Raw genomic sequence first — 5,533 nt, forward strand, 5'->3', positions numbered from 1 at the left:
ATGAGAAAAATGAAGTCCTTGAGCCCCATGATTGTATTAGGGACTAATCCTTGTATTTGATTGATCCTTTGCCTGAGCTTTCTTGTCTTTGAGCATCCTCGATTAGATACCAGATGGAGAAGTAACTGCTCTGGGAACTTGTCTTGACCTGATGAAAAATCCTGAAGATATGTCATCTCAGGGGGGTCAAAAATTAGGGTATGACAGATGCCCCTATTTAAGTTTCTTTTATCTGGAGGGAGAGAGATTGAGATCTCGATCTCTCCTGCGTAAAAGAGACTTAAATATCAAAGAATGCCCGAATTTTGAGCGCTCCTGAGATGATAAAAATCTTTGCATGATTCGATCCCGTTGTCGCACTTGGCGGGGGACGAGGAGACAAACTCCTGTAGAAATACTTGATGTGGATTCTGGTGAATGGATGGCAATGTAGGATGCGCAATCCATCTTCTTTAACTAAGTGCTGATACTTAGAAAAAGGTAAACAACCTCTCCTCGTTTCGGATGTCCATATCTCGAAACTGGTCTTAGTTGCGTTTGGACAATATCTCAGATAAAGAGAAAATTTCCAAAGGTTTGTTTCCTCATCAAACTTCTCATCAGCACTTGGAGATGAGATACCATTTGATGGTAATAAAGAAACTTCAAAGGTTTGTTTCCTCATCAAACTTCTTACCAGCACTTGGAGGTAAGATACCATTTGACGGTAAATAAAGAAACTTCAAGGGTTGTTTCCTCATCAAACTTCTTACCAGCACTTGGAGGTAAGATACCATTTGACGGTAAATAAAGAAACTTCAAGGGTTGTTTCCTCATCAAAATTCTTACCAGCACTTGGAGGTAAGATACCATTTGACGGTAAATAAAGAAACTTCAAGGGTTGTTTCCTCATCAAACTTCTTACCAGCACTTGGAGGTAAGATACCATTTGACGGTAAATAAAGAAACTTCAAGGGTTGTTTCCTCATCAAACTTCTTACTAGCACTTGGAAGTAAGATACCATTTGATGGTAAATAAAGAAACTTCAAGGGTTGTTTCCTCATCAAACTTCTTACCAGCACTTGGAGGTAAGATACCATTTGACGGTAAATAAAGAAACTTCAAGGGTTGTTTCCTCATCAAACTTCTTACCAGCACTTGGAGGTAAGATACCATTTGATGGTAAATAAAGAAACTTCAAGGGTTGTTTCCTCATCAAACTTCTTACCAGCACTTGGAGGTAAGATACCATTTGACGGTAAATAAAGAAACTTCAAGGGTTGTTTCCTCATCAAACTTCTTACCAGCACTTGGAGGTAAGATACCATTTGATGGTAATAAAGAAACTTCACCATCTTCCCTTTTGACTTGACGTCTTTGAAAGAATGTCATATGGCCTCATGATCTTTTGAGGGGCTAATGACTTTGTTTGAAGGCGGACGAGCTGTTTTCTGGGTGAAAACTACCATTCGTCAACTGATGCCTGGGGAATCAACGAACTGTTTTCCTAAGAGGAACACTGCCATTCATCGACTCTGTGGGGAACTAAGCATCCCAGAAACAGACAAACTGTTCGAAGAAACTGCCATTTGTCGATCTCTTGAGTATTTAACAGACAAACTGTCTTTCCTTGGGGAAAGGCTGCCATTTGCCAATTGCTAGGGGAGCAAACTGTCTTCTGCCGGGGAAGACTGCCATTTGTCGACCCTGTTATGAAAGAAAGTGAGCAAACTGTCTTTTGCTGAAAGAGACTGCCATTTGCTGACTTTGTTGTGATAGAAAGTGAGCAAACTGTCTTCTGCTGAAAGAGACTGCCATTTGCTGACTTTGTTGGGGAATCTGGACTATCTTCTGGACGAAGACTATCATTCGCTGACTCCGCTGGGGATCGTGAACTATCTTCCTGGATGAAGACTACCATTCACTGACTCCGCTGGGGAATCATTTGTCGATCCGCCGGGAGATTCTGAATTATTTTCTTTGACAAGAAGTGGCATCACTCGACCCTGCTGGGGGGAATACCAAACCTATAGGGAATTCCAAAATGTGAAGCAGACTATCTTATCTGAAGAAGACTGTCGAATGTCGCTCTGCAGGAGATTCTCGGCTGAGGAATTCCAAAAGTGAACAAACTATCTCTTTGAGGGAGACTACCATTTGTTGACTTGCTTGAGGAGATCCTTGTGTATGAACTGTTGTCTTGAAGGAAAAAGTTTCTCCGGAACTTGCAGGGGAAACTTGAGTTCATGCCTTAATGACTTAGGCATTCACAGGATCAAAGCCTGACTCGGCTATGCAATTATGATGTAATATATGCATGAATATTATGACAATGATAAAATGTAAAGTGAATGTGAATGGAATTGTCGCGGATGTAAAATCCTAAGATACGACTGAAATTCTTGTGAATCAGAAGATGTCCTCTTCTTGTAGTTCGAACTCTGTTGGGAATATCTGGTTATCAGTTGTCCGCTGTCCGAAATAAGTAATATGAATTGAAGTGAAGATCCGTCATCGGGAGATGTTCGCAAAGCGACCTCGTGGGGAAATCTTGGTTCCCGGAGTCTCAACCGTTCTCGGAGCAACTGTTTGCATTCTTCCTATTGTTTGTAAACCTTAGAAAGAAATTTCACCTTTATTTTTTGCAAGTAAATTCATTTTATTTTATGAAAACAATTGTTTCAAGAAATTGACTGTTCAAACTTAAAATGCATTTCAAGAAACTGAATAAGACTAGATTGCAAAGGAAAAGCACAAGGCTCAAATTATTATATATGGAATGGTAATCAGCCAAATGCTTGATTCCATGGAGTATTTACAAAGTTGGAAATTGGTAATTTTCGGGAAAAGGGCTACGATGAAACGTGACGACCGTTATCTCTCCCTTCCACTCCGAGTTGCGCTGTATTCGTGCTTCGTAGAAGATGACCTACTGCTGATGAACACTCCGCTATGGATTTTGAATGATCAAGTTTGTCCTGAACACAGTTACTTGCCATATATCCCTAACTTTTGCGTAAACTACCCCTTTCGGGTTTTAAGTTTACCGGGATTGATTATTTATTTTTTATGTCTCTAACTTTTGCCTGAATCGCCCTTTCGGGTTTTCGATTCACCGAGACGCTCTTTTTTGCCTAAGCCGCTCTTTGCGAGTTTTCAACTTAGCGAGCTGTTCTTTTAATTATTTAGGCGAAGTATTTCTTGACTGCGTCGACGTTCACAGGACGGGTGAATTCTTCTCCATCCATAGTCGTGAGTATTAAGGCTCCTCCTGAGAAAGCTCTCTTGACCACGTAGGGGCCGTCATAATTGGGAGTCCATTTCCCTCTCGAATCTGTGAGAAAAGATTGAATCTTTTTGAGTACAAGGTCGCCTTCTTTGATTGTGCGAGGTCGAACCTTTTTGTCGAAAGCTTTCTTCATTCTTTGTTGATATAGCTGTCCGTGGCATAAAGCTGTCATGCGCTTTTCTTCGATTAAGTTCAATTCATCGAATCTGCTTTGACACCACTCGGCTTCTGTTAATTTTGCTTCCATCAAGACTCTCATTGATGGAATCTCAACCTCTATAGGTAGGACTGCCTCCATGCCATATACAAGGGAGAAAGGAGTTGCTCCAGTCGAAGTACGTACTGACGTACGGTAACCGTGAAGAGCATACGGGAGCATTTCATGCCAATCTTTGTAAGTGATGACCATTTTCTGAATGATTTTCTTGATGTTTTTGTTAGCTGCTTCTACAGCTCCATTCATCTTTGGTCTGTAAGGAGATGAGTTGTGATGTTCGATCTTGAATTCTTCACAAAGCTCCTTCATCATTTTGTTATTCAAATTTGACCCATTGTCAGTGATTATCTTGCTAGGAACGCCGTAGCGACAGGTGATGTGATTCTTGATAAACCTGACGACAACTTGTCTTGTAACGTTTGCATATGAAGCTGCTTCAACCCATTTGGTAAAATAGTCTATGGCTACCAAGATGAAGCGATGTCCGTTGGACGCTTTTGGTTCGATCATTCCAATCATGTCGATTCCCCACATGGAGAAAGGCCAAGGGGAAGAGAGTATGTTGAGCAGAGATGGTGGCACATGAATTCTATCGGCGTAGATCTGGCATTTGTGACACCTCTTTGCGCACTGGTAGCAATCTGACTCCATCGTCAGCCAATAATATCCTGCTCTCAGTATTTTCCTTGTCATGGTATGTCCATTGGTGTGAGTACCAAAAGATCCTTCATGTATTTCTCTCATGAGTATTTCTGCTTCTTTTCTGTCGACGCATCTGAGCAGAACCATGTCGAAGTTTCTCTTGTACAGAACATCTTCATTCAGGAAGAATCTACAAGCTAACTTTCTCAAAGTCTTTCTATCTTTCTTTGACGCCCCAAGAGGGTACTCCTGCTTTTGAAGAAAGTTCTTGATGTCGTGATACCACGGTTTGTCGTCGATGATTGCTTCTACTGTGAACACATGAGCGGGCCTATCCAGGCGCATAACATCGATCCGAGGAATGTCATTCCAATGATTTATCCTAATCATGGAAGAGAGTGTGGCTAATGCATCAGCCAAATTGTTTTCTTCACGAGGAATGTGATGAAAATCTACCCTGTCGAAGAATGGTAACAATCTTCTCGCGTAGTCTTTGTAAGGAATTAGCCCTGGTTGGCGTGTTTCCCATTCTCCTTTGATTTGATTGATGACCAAAGCAGAATCTCCGTATACATCTAAGTGTTTGATTCTTAGATCCATGGCTTCTTCGAGACCCATGATGCAAGCTTCATATTCGGCCTCATTGTTTGTGCATTTGAAAGTTAATCTGGCAGTAAATGGAATATGGGTACCATGAGGTGTAACAATGATTGCCCCAATTCCTCGTCCATAAGCATTGACAGCTCCGTCAAAGATTAAGCCCCACTGGGATCCTATCTCAGGTCCTTCGTCTGGTAGTGGCTCGTCGTAATCTTTCATCTTGAGGTACACGACGTCCTCGTCTGGAAAGTCAAAACTGGTTGATTCATGACCATTGAGTGGATGGTGAGCCAGGTGCTCAGCTAGAATGCTTCCTTTCACGGCTTTCTGCGCGTGATACTCAATGTCATATTCTGATAACAACATCTGCCAACGGGCAATTCTCCCGGTTAAAGCAGGCTTCTCAAAGATGTACTTGATTGGATCCATATGAGAGATCAAACAAGTAGTATGTCGAATCATGTACTGGCGGAGACGCTTGGCAGCCCAGGCCAAAGCACAACACGTCTTCTCGAGCATGGAGTAGCGGGATTCACAGTCAGTGAATTTCTTGCTTAGGTAGTAAATGGCATGCTCTTTTCTTCTCGTCTCGTCTTGCTGTCCAAGGACACAACCCATGGAATCTTCTAAGACGGTTAAGTACATTATCAAAGGTCTTCCTTCCACTGGAGGAGACAAGAAGGGTGGTTCGAGCAGATATTCCTTAATGCTGTCGAACGCTTTCTGACAATCGTCTGTCCAGACGCAACTTTGATTTTTCCGTAGAAGTTTGAAAATAGGAGCGCAAGTTGCAGTCATGAGATAT

Source organism: Vicia villosa, linkage group LG1 (genome assembly GCF_029867415.1).
Source record: "Vicia villosa cultivar HV-30 ecotype Madison, WI linkage group LG1, Vvil1.0, whole genome shotgun sequence".
NCBI lineage: Eukaryota > Viridiplantae > Streptophyta > Magnoliopsida > Fabales > Fabaceae > Vicia > Vicia villosa.